Here is a 12,373-nt window from a genome sequence, read left to right on the forward strand (position 1 = left end):
GTACTGAAAAAAGAAGTTAAGGAACTTAACTTTTCAGATATCACATTCACGGTATATCACAGTTGCACTAAATTGCAGCAATCACCTACGACTGATTTTGCAATTTCCCACCACTGATTTCCTCTCAAAGTTGCACACACACACCAGTAAGCAACTTATGAAATGCATCAAAAACTGCGAATGGAAAGCATGAACCCATAAGAGTCCCTGCCTCTTGACGATAGCACTTTACCTGGGGGTTGAAAGCAGCAGCATTTCTGTTGCCTTTTTTGATATTACCGAATCTTTGAAAACATTCTCCATTCCTTAATCGAACGCATTTCCTTAAATCAGAAATCTCGGTCTGTGGTGTGAGTGACAGGTGGTGCTATCATTCTGGGTCGCTATGAGATGAGCCGGGGGGGGGGGGGGGGGGGAGAGACCTCACCTCCCTGGAGGGTGTACTCTCCTAGCTGGCATTCTGCAGCAACCACCAGGTTACCATGGCAACCGGGATTAACAAATTCAGCAGACTCATTCCACATTCCGAAGACAGACAAGTGCAAAACAATAAACAGCATTCACAGGTTTAATATAATATTTTTTTGTTAAGAAGAACAAAGCAAGATACACAAACTTCACATTTGACTTGCAAAATAACCATCTCTGATCTAGATGATAAAGGCAGGGTTGGAGTCCATCAAATTAAATGGACTTTGATTCCTAAGTTCTGTTTAATTGCACCCACTAATGACCAAACCATCACTACAGCTCTGCAGGGCTCTCCCTCTCAAAGGTGCCATAGCTCTGAAAGTAATTGGCTCTGCTGACGGACCAGAGATCCCAGCACTACAAAGCTCTGACTGCTGGAAGCACAACAGGTCAACTGGAAAAAACTGCTTTTAATATCACTGACACAGTTGGACTTGCACTGATGTTGCAGGAGGGAAAATAGAGAAGACACAGACTGTTTCAAGGCAAAGTGCATCTCTGAGCCTTTCATTTACAGATGTGTACCATTTTATCTATTAACAGCTCAGCGAGGCTCACGATGGGGACTATGAGGAAAACAGTGATAAAGAGACAAAATGGTTTGGCACTTTTCATTAAGGTAAAAGCAAGGCTGCAAAAAAGAGTGTTGTTCATGAATACGTCCACATTTACACACAAGAAAACGATGTACATCCACACACACACAGTCTTACATACAATCACATAAACAACAAGCTACATTCACACAAACATTGAGGGAGAGTGATTTGCCAATCACCTTGGCCTCCTATTTGAAATAACGAAAGACTACTTTGGAATGAAACCTGACGTGACTTGGCTTCTGAGTGCTACAAATCATCAACCTTGGGCACAATGCATTATTGACATACAACACTAGAAAAGAGACCACTCCGTATTTTAAAATCTTGGTTTAATCGTGGCTCTGCTGGCAGAAGGCTACGCTGATCATCAAGTTGCTTCTAGCCTCAAAGATTCTAAGACCACAGTACACAAGAACAATTTAAGGCAGGAGACACTGGGGGACGACCAGAACCAGCCAGTGGCTTTCTAATGCGAGAGATGACCACTGTCAACTAATCTGCCAGTGCCTCATGAATTGGAGGGTGACCTCCAGTGACCTTCAAAAAGAATGGGAATCATTAAGTGAAGGTGTGAAGTGCCCTGCTAGGATAGTTCATATCAGGCTCTTAGAAGCAGGACTGAAATCCCAATCCTTCTGCTTTAGAAGTCCTTCATCAATGAGAAACCAAGAAGAACCAGAGTGGAGTTTACAGAAAATATATTTAACACAGAAATAGAGACATAAATTGAGGAATGAGTGAAACAAAAAAAAATGTGCATGTGCTGTGGTATATTGCTTCATCTGGGATCTGAGATTAACACAAGTGGGACCTATAACAGGGACAGCATAGGCGTTAAGACAGTTACATGTACTAGAGAGATGTGTCGAGTCCTCCATGATTGGCCACTGTGGGTCAGTCCGTCTCACCTGGGTATCTGCTGAAGGTTCCTGGTTAGCAGCATGGCTGCCCGGCTCCACTTGGCACCAGGGATGCCTGATGTTGCCTTCAAAGGCAGCCCCTCATTGGCTGGGCAGTCAGTTGCTTCTCCTTGCTGTATCATGTTTCCATGGGGAAGCAGGACAGTCAGTCTCTTATAAAGAACTCCGATAATGGCTAGACATGAAGAAACAGACACTGATTTTAATGAAAGGATTTTATTGCCCTTTGCTCTTTTGATTTCGTGATACATAGAACTGGGGTAAATTAAAATATATGAGAAATAAGGGTTGAACAGGCACAGAGGTGTTTTGCGTTGTCATTTGTTTGCAGTAAGAGCTCACTGGTGCACTCAGACAGCCCAGAACGAGAACATCAGATCAGAATATGGGCAGTGTAGATGGATATGAGAGTTTTGGGTTCCCTTAAAAGGCCTGGACTCCTGGGGTGACTGACAGAGGGTGGAGCTTGAGGGCCGTTTGTGACCCAGGGAACACGAGAAATGCTCCACCGTCCAATGATAAACATCCATCAGTTTGCTCTTACTGCTCGTCTATCTCGGAGGCTATGGGGACAAGATAGGGAGCAATCCAGGAGGCGGGTCCTAACCCATCGCAGGGCACACTCACATATGCACACCTATGGGCAATTCACTCACTTCAGCATGTTTTTGGACTTTGTGTGCGGAGGGAGGAGGAGGGGACTAGGATACCTGGAGGAAACCCCACAATGACATGCAAACTCCACACACATGGAGTCATGGCAGAGACTCTGGTCCCAGAGGTGTGAAGCAACAGTGCTAACCAGTACACCACCCACCTATTGGTAAATAGCAAAACACAAATATAAAACAACATATGATTGGATAGTAGTGTGTATTTCAGCAGGTCTGGGGTTCGGCAAGGCGTTCTCACTTCACCTGTCTGCACATCACCTGTCTGCCTGTGGAGTGTCGACCATATGTGAGCTTCTTTCACAGCCACGCCGCTCATGCTGTAAGATACCTTACGCTTGGTGTTTAGAGCGAGAGCTGCCTGACACCCGGTGACGTTCTCCGGCAGCTTGTGACTCACGGCGCTAATGAGCAGCAAGAGCACTCTGTGCACCATGGGGGCAATGAGCTTCCCTTAGGGTGGGGGGGGGAGGGCACGGTGTGAGATTCAGAGCCCAGGCTAACAGAGCCGGCACAAGCGCTTCGGGGGAAGCGGATCAGGGTGAGGATTTGGGCTTTCCTCGTCTCTTTGATTTTATCCGACTTGATCAGTAACGCGTGGCAGAGGAAAGTTTCAGCTCCCTCCACGAATAGTGAGACTTAACTTTGATCCGAAAAAGAAAATAAAGGAAGATCAAGGACAATTCTTACAGTGCAGACTTAATTAAAAGTGATTTATTGGGAGGCTGAAAAACGGTGGATTGAAGATGTAAGTTAACCGTTTCAGAACATTTTCATGTAGTTTGGGGGTAGAAAAATCTGTAATCCAAATCAATTTAATTCAACGTTTAATTCAAGTGACACCTGCACATACTAGAATCATGACAAGCAGCTTTAAAAAAAAAAAAAAAACTATAAATATGCTTCATAACCACTTACAGGTTGGTTTTAGTCTATGTAGGATATCGACACAGAAAATAAGCAATTTCACAGCCGCATCTTACAATGAAGCAGCTATCAGTAATAGTACGATTGTTACTGCTTTGGCTTGAAACCTGTAGCTAGCCAACAGCGTAAAGAGCGTCCTGCAGCCCTGCCTCCCTCTCACCCACATACATAATTATCTCCCTGTGAAGCCTTCCTAACACACAGCTGACAGTACCAAGAACTCTCAGCAACTGCAAACGTGTGATTGATTCCCTCTGAAGTGCTGTGACATGAATACATAAAATTCTGTCACTATTTCCCGCTTGCATGTCAAAAGCTAGAGATAAAAATTATAATAATATTCCCGAATTACTGTAAGTCATCATAGTATTGGTTAGTGGAACACTGAAATTAGACCAAAAATGCATAGTAATGTAGTACATAGCAATGATAATAACAGCTTACCAAATAGCTTCTTCTACAAATGCACTCTTGTGTATTGTCCTATAAATGCTGATAATAACCGGATGAGTAATAATGCTTCACTGGCTCCCGGGTGCAAACATTTTACAGTGTGTTCGCTGTCTGTGGGTCTTTTGTTACTTTTAATTCTGATTAACCACTCCAATAATAGGACTTCTCTGTCAGGTTATTCACAAGAAGCAAGGCCTATCATGGCATTATATAAAACATCTTTACTGCACTGCTGGGGTTCATATATATAAGGAGGGGGTGTTTCTTATTCTAGAGCGAATATGAATCGTATGCGTTGGGATGCTGAGAGGTGTCAAGCTGGGGTTATTTAACAGGGGCTTATTCGGGAAAAGGAAGGACATGCTATTGACATTTCACTTCATCTGCATCTGGACGTCCATGCGATGCTGTTCGGCATCAGCTCCAGGCATCTTGTATAATTAATACAAAAAAAGATTTCAAAGGTGTGTAATTTATGGAACATAATTTAATGTTTTGCAGTTTTAATCGTTTTATAAATATTTATATATTGTGATGTTGAATTACACATCTGTTGAATGTCTTTCATTCACCTTTATAATATTTAAAAAATTCTGTGACATACTAGTGGTGAAAACAGCTGACTATACCATGCAGCATGTACCACATTAACTATTAAAAGCTCTTTTTTGTTTGTTTTTATTCTGTACACAAACTGGTGATTCATTTCTCTCTCAGTATAAATACACAGTCCCTGGATAAAGATTCTGTTGAGAATGACAATGACAGTGTTGCAGAATAGATGCATTTTAATAAGATGAGGTCAGGGTCCCCACCATATAATGCGACCAATTTGCGACTTGACTTACGTAATATTTTCCATATCCCAATCCAACATTGTTACAAGAACTCAACGCCATTGTATATTATTCCTGCCATTATGACTATCTCTGCAACATTAAAGCTTACATCAAAACACAAGTAAATTACGGAAATACAAAATGCAATGAGAAAAATACATGTCAATTACTATATTCAGACGTATGTTAGGTGGAATGGATCTCAAAAGTTCATGGGGAGAAAACTGCCTTTAATTATTCAGCTAGAGAAGTTTTCCCACTTATAAAAGGGTCCCAATTTTTCCAAACAACAAGCTGGATAAATAAATCACTATACGGAATTTTTAAAAGTCGGGAGAATAAAGCTGAGCGGAGGGTTGAAATCCACTCGCCCCTGTAAGGCAGCATCCTTCTGCCTCTTAAAAGTGAACCTCTCTGATCCATTATTCAGGTGAGAGTTTCTTAGTTGAAATCACGTGCCTGCAGTCTGCTGCCATTACAGGATCAGTGATAATTGTGATCCTGTTCCCCAAGTTTCCTAGCAATCATTAATGCAGTGAGGGGGCAATACGGCAGAATTATAATTCCTCCTGTTCCTCTGTGGGTCAGGCTGTAAATTTAACAGCCACAACCAACTGCATGACTAATGAACAAATCGATCATTGGTCAATAGTTTACTGCAGTGTGCGCCGATCGACAGTGTGGCTGAATAGAGTCAATGTAAGTAACACTTTATACCTCCTCATAATTATATATAAAAAACCTCTCATATTATTCTCTGCAGGTCATTCTACATGGCTCACCTTGGCCATTGGTAGCAGATGAAACGGAGATAGCAGAGAAGGGTTTAGTCTTGGGTTATTGTTCAAGCTTGTGGGAAAGCAGGCTAAAAAGGAAGCAAATGGAGCAATATTGCGATAAACGTCTGTGCTGATGTCTAGTCAACACCCAATTCTGCAGTGTATGACAGTTCAATAGGCATTCTGGAAATCATGCAGGTATCGTGTTGCTATTCTCATGGTGAATCAATGTAGCCCAATGAACAGTTCCGAACAGGCTATGAAAACCTGTACAGGTTATGGAAGCCCTTTGCCATAACTATATATATTTCTGCCTAACTGGTATTATTTATTGATTTGTTCGTTTTATCCCTATCACTGCAGATGTGGTGCAACGCGGCACCTCGGAAAGTGTCCGTTTCTCGCTTTACTCTAATTTAATGTCTGCTGCATGCATGCGATTGCGAAGGAGCAGGCAAGGCGCATGGGGACCTCTGCAGCTGTACCTCTGCATAGAGGGGGTGTCACTGAGGATCGTGCCTCCGAAGGGGAATAAAGGCTTGGTGTGACAGCGGCGTGCGATAGAGGGGGTTTTTCCCTCATTTCTGGCCACGGTACCGACCGATTACCTTTGATGGATGGAGCCATTAGCAGGAACTCCTGTAAGTGGCGTACAAAGTTTTCAAATGACAACGAGGTGCCTCATTAGGAGAGCCTGGTCGGCTCAGCTCCCTAATTAGGCGGAGGGGGGCGGGGGGTGTCTGACTGCCAGCTGATGCACCATCTCCCTCCACACCCCCAAGCTGCCGTAGATGCGGGGTTAACGACATGCACGCCGAAAAGCGTGCCCCCCAGAGCCCACTGCTGCTCCCCTTTACACGCTTGTATTTGTCACCACCGTGTAATCTAAATGACTTTCCCCCATGCCATGGAGAAGAGGCGGAGTGGGAGACACTGGAATCAAAGCCATAGACATCTTTGTGATCTTTTTTGGAGCCTAATTTGAAATTTCTCTGGGAAAAAAAAAGGAGAGACTGTTAACATTTCAGTTCAGGCAATTAGCGGGCAAATTTGGAGCAGGCTGGGTCCTACATGTTTATAGCCTAACCCACCCACTGCTCTCATCCATCCCAGCCCCTCCTGGCTCACAGTCCCCTGTTTGTCACCAAAGCCAACAGGTTTTATTTGCTATTCGGCCTCAACAGAAAAACAGCAGGAGCACTTTTAACATCATATACTATATTTTAATGAGCAACACCATTTAAATATTTTGTATTGGCTATTTTGTCAGAAAACAATTGTATCTATATACCTGCAGAATCTGAGCCAGTAATGAATACTGGTTCATGCATACCTATATCACGGATATCTGTGTGGCGTGGCACAGAAAATGCTTTTCGATAAAATTCTCCTATAATTATACTTCTTAAAAACACTAAATGACAGAAGGATTGTAGAGTGAACCCATGGAATAGTATGATCTATCTGATACTGATGTGTATCCATACATACCTGTGTATGTACGGCGGCATGGTGGTGCAGTGCTTAGCACTGTTAACTCACACTTCTGGGACCTGGTTTCAAGTGTTCACCCGGGTTCTATGTATGTGAAGTTTGCATGTTCTCCCCGTGTCGCTGTGCGGTTTCCTATGGGTCCAAAAACATGCTGGTATACATATACCTTAATGAAGGCCCAAATAAAAAAGGTAAAATTCGCAGTAAGATACAAACTTCTACAAAATTCTAATGGCGTAGAATATATCAGTAGAGATTTTACCTATTAATTAGAATTAAAAAACTGCCATGATTTTGATATCGCCGACCATGTATGCAACAGAAAGCATTGGGATCCTGTGACTTGACATCCTGTGGCTTGTTTTTCGCTACCTATTCACAGCCAGCACTCGTACATGTGAGCACACACACGCACACACACTCACACACACACACACAAATAGAACAAGAAAGAGAGCTCCAACAATTCAGCACAGTACCATGGCAACCATTTGGTTATAATTCAGGATCCTTTTGTTGGTCCTCTAGTGAATAGGAATGGGGAATAGGATGCCAATGAAAGGCCATCAATGACAGTATAAGATGAGTATCAATAATGCTCTTTTTCAGACTCCTCCAACATCTAACCCCGCTCTGACTCTGCCTCTCTTCCCCCCTGCACCCCCCCCACTCCCACCCCACCCTCCCCACAGCTGCTTCTCTTCTGCTTCTGTTCACAGGCTCATTTCTTTATCTGGCTGAAGAATCAGGCACAGGACACAAGAGAAAAAAGAAAACCGTATTCAAAAGAAGTTGTCACCTTTTAATAACTTTCCACTTCTTGCGGAAAGTCAGTAGACATCCAAATCTGTATACAAAAAAAAAATAAATGCTAATTTAGTATGAGTAACAGAGATAGCAGATGTGTATTGTGTCAGAATAAAACAAAAAATCCAACCTGAAAAAGAACTGCAGCAATGAGTCTAAGCAATATCTGATTTTGTGTCATGGGACAATTTAAATGCTTTTGCTTTTGGGGTAAAGGAAAGCCGCACGGCAGTGTGTGTTTCACACACTTCAACAATGAGCAATATAATCACTCTTTTCCCCTCTTTACCAGACAATAAGTACTTCAGCTGGTTTGGCTCTTTTAGCACAGATATATTATATTATAGAGTTAGCAGGCAGGTGGTATGCTAGTGGGACATACAGAGCCTTAAAGATGGTTTAAAAGCCTTGTATTATTGATTGTACTTTGTGAATGTAGAAGATATTGCGTTTTTTTTACCTTTAGTATTTTATTCTCATTCTGATGATCTTGAATAGTTTGGGTTGATTTTGTTGATTTTACATTTATTCAGATTCCTTTCTTCAGTGATGGAAAACATTTTTGGCTGCAAACAGCAACCCAGTTTCGGAGCTTCCTTTCCACGCCAGCTTGGTGTAATTTCTCTTCGTCACTTTTGGCCGATTGGCTCATGGTCTCACTGAAGTTCCTTGTCTATTGCTTTCTGGGCAGCAGTTGTAAAGTCTTTGCACAGATTCGCCAATACTCTTCTAATGACATTCGCTCTTATTTTGCAGAGATTCTGGCATATAAAGAATCTGATCCAGAAGAAATTAATCTTTGTAGGACATACATTCTGTTACCTACATCCTGTGCCTCAACCAGTATTTTTGTAATGATTTACATCGGGCTGCGACAATTAATGGATCATATTGATTAGTCAGTAATAAAAATAGTTTACAACGAATTTTGTCATCGATTGGTTGCATTCATATTGTTCACTGCCTACACTGAGTATAATGACATCATGAATTACCAACAGTAATGCTACTGTTTTAAGTCAGGTTCATATTTTGCTTTTCCACATGGTGTTACACTGTGCATGAACTTTTGTGTGTCTATGCGTGTGTATGTGTACTGTGATATATATATATATATATATATATATATATATATATATATATATATATGCTACATTGGTCTGTGAATGCAGACAAAAACTCATTTGTACTGCAGTGATATTCCACCAGACCAGCAGAGGGCAGGTGTATTGTAAGAAAGACAAATTCAAGCATTATAGTGAAATGGGTAAACTTTTATAATGGTAATACAGAATACTGCAGGATTTTGAAATCTTGCCGACAAAATAAGCTACCCTCCAGCTCAGCAAATTTCATGGGCAAGATTTCAAAATGCTGGAATAGCGTTGCTTTTGCAAATATAGCCAAAATTCCATATAAAGAAATATATAAAATACAATCATTGGCAAGCTTAATATGATGGAGATACTGTAGAAGATCTGTGTTTCTATGCCACTTTATCACATAAATAGAGATTCTCTACGCTGTATAAAGGTTTTAATACAACTGTGACTTAAAATAAGTCAATGTTTTTTTTTTTAAATAAAGTGTGTGCAGTTTTTAAATAATGTGTTTTTCCTCAACTAACTGATTGATTCATCGATTGATCACATAATTGATTATCAAAATAATATGTAACACTTCACTTGAGGGGCCACAAAGTGTAGTAGTAGTACTGTAGTACACGCTTACTTAATGTATTAATTAACCAGAAACTAAGTGTTGGTTGCGTACTGAACCTGTGTTTGTTCATCATTAATCAATCATAACAGGTTATGTATTTCATGCTGTTACTGTATTTGTTCATGATTTTTACTTGAGTAGTAACTGAGTTACTATGTTACTTGTGCTTCCTCAAGTGTTACCAATAATCTTTTTACTGCAGCCCTAGCTACATTATATGGATATTTAAGTTGTTTGATTACTCAATGAATAGCCTGCTATTTGACCAAATCACTGTAATTACATGCACAGTTTTTCCATTTGCAGACAACCACGGCAACCAACATTGACATGATTTTCATTTAAGGTCTTTTCCCAAGTGCACATTAAATTCGCGTGGCTAGTCATTGTTAAATTCTCCTTAAGCTCTGTGCAATGCAGCATTTTCACTCACAATGATGTTAAAAGGTACTCACAGTAGATGCAGGGACAGCAGAAGGCAATGCCTTGCTTTGGTCATGAGCTGTGCTTCCTGTGTACATACGCGTATGGCAGCTGATGTGTTGCAGTACTCGTTCAGGGCCCCGACCATTCTGTGCGAGGCTTTGCTCTGCTTATCAGCAGTTTGGCTCGGCTGTTTCAGCAAAGAGCCGGCAGTGCTGTATAGACCCCGGAGAATATATCCTCTGGCAGAAAGTCCATTGTCATGATTTTGATAGTTGCCTTTTTTTTCCGCATATCTGCCTGATGCCAAATCTTTTTTTTTTCCTCTTTGACTATATTTTGCTTTTAAGAGTCTAAAAATAAAGCAGTCGGCAAATCGTGGATTGGGTTGTGGTCGGAGAAGGATTCCGGCAGATTCTTCAATGGAACTGTGTCGCCGATCACAATGCTTGAGGAAAGTGTGGCATCTTCTTTCAATTATGTAAAACACACAGTGTTTTAGAATTGTTGACCTATGGAGGAAGGGGGCAAAGATAATTCCTCTCAATGTAAAATGGCAGTTATCAGGGCATGGATACTTTGGAGACAGTTTCACAAAAAGGCCACCTGGAATAAGTTTGATAAGGGGTGGGGCTTACTGAGGAATGTGCTGTAGTAAGTACCTGAGATGCCAAGTCAATTTAAGGGTTACAGCAGGGCCTCAGCAGTCTACGGCACCACTAGAGAAGTGACGAGGTGAAATGGTGGCGGAGTGGAGGCCTAAAATGTTTTTGCATCTCTGAGTGTGGCGAGTCTCCCCATCAACAGACTTGAGCCAAGGGGTGAAGAGGGTCAAAGGGGGGGCTTAATATCTTTGGTTCTGAAATGATTACTGCCGGCGACTCAGCCACGGATGACCGCTGGCATGACAGAGCTTGATTGGGGGGGGGGGGGGGGGGGTGCAGAAAGGGGAGGGGTCAGGAGCCAGGGCACAAATGGAAGGTTTGCATGGAATTAGCGCATGACAGGCTTTCATCTGCGACATGGCAGGGGGGCACCAAAGGCGAGGGTGAGGGTCACTTCAAACACAGGGCCGCACACCCTTCCTCCCAAGCTGGGAATACATTAAGCTAAAATGCAGCTGTTTGACCAAATCACTGTAATTACATGCGCTGTTTGTCCATAAATGTCTCCAGTGTTTAAAAACTGGAGTGTGATGTGTATGTCTACAAGCAGAGGGGTTCGTAGAACTGGGAAAAAAAACGGAGGAAAATAAATACCTTGAGCAATTTGATGAAGGTCAGCAGTGTGACAAACACTTCATTTGGATTCCAGATACTCTTCAAGGACTCCAGTCACACAAACACTTGTTCCTACGCAGGGAAACTCTTTGAAAAACTGCTTTCAGATAGACTAAAAATACCAGATACAAGTTTGTCGCTTTAGTAGAGTTCACCGCATATTAATACAGTGCATGTAGGTACTGAAAATATTGAGGTGCAGTCTTGCAGAAGATGTTGGAAATACAGTGGAAATGGTGATGACAGGGCATGAGGAACGATAATCCCCATGCAGCTTGCAGAAGAAAAGGAACTATAACAGGGAACTAGCCCGCCAAAACAGAAGGGACGACAAGGGTCAAACAAAGGCAGGACATTAAGCAAGACCAACTAAAGTAAAAACACAAATGTACAAGCATAGAGGAGCAAATGGCCCAGAAACGGGGTATACCACAAAGGCTAACCCAGCACAATGCCTGCAGCACATATTACTTCGACCATGACCAACAATGACCAGAAAGAACAGCATGACCAGCCACACCTGTTGGCCAAACAAGGAAACAACAGACACAGGTAGATAAGGCAGTCAATGATCCTGACAGCTACATTATATAGACAAAAGTATTGGGACATCTGGCCTTTACACCTACAGAAACTTTATGGTAAAAGCAACCAACAAAGTTTTTATTTTTAGAGGCAAACCTTTATTGGCGTGATTTTGTTTAAAGCCTTTTCCCAAGCTCTTATTAAATTCTAAATCCTTAGGCATCAATATGGAGTTGGTCCACTGTTTGCTGTTACAACAGCTGCTACTCCTCTGGGAAGGCTTTCCATAAGATTTTGGAGTGTGTCTGTTGGAATTGTATTGTGAGCATTTGTAAAGTCGGGCACTGATGTTGGTCTGGCTTCCAATACCTATTGAAGTCAGGGCTCTGCGTGGGCCAGTCAAGTTCTTCCACACCAGGCTCATGCATATATGTCTTATTATTAAGCTTGATTTGTGCCC

General features: G+C 42.0%; 1 long non-coding RNA gene across 2 annotated transcripts; it reads right to left on the minus strand.

The window, feature by feature from the left end:
• Positions 1-1,904: 1,904 nt before the first annotated feature.
• Positions 1,905-10,452, minus strand: LOC125745112 (uncharacterized). Of its 2 annotated transcripts, none has more exons than XR_007398572.1 (3): positions 10,141-10,452; positions 7,956-8,003; positions 1,905-2,168 (listed from the first exon to the last, which is right to left on the minus strand). It is a non-coding gene; the product is annotated as an uncharacterized LOC125745112 (long non-coding RNA). The 2 variants fall into 2 exon arrangements; XR_007398573.1 differs by lacking the exon at positions 10,141-10,452 and adding an exon at positions 8,424-8,823.
• Between the last annotated feature and the right edge of the window lie 1,921 nt (positions 10,453-12,373).

The sequence above is a fragment of the Brienomyrus brachyistius genome, chromosome 6, assembly GCF_023856365.1.
Source record: "Brienomyrus brachyistius isolate T26 chromosome 6, BBRACH_0.4, whole genome shotgun sequence".
NCBI classification, from domain to species: domain Eukaryota; kingdom Metazoa; phylum Chordata; class Actinopteri; order Osteoglossiformes; family Mormyridae; genus Brienomyrus; species Brienomyrus brachyistius.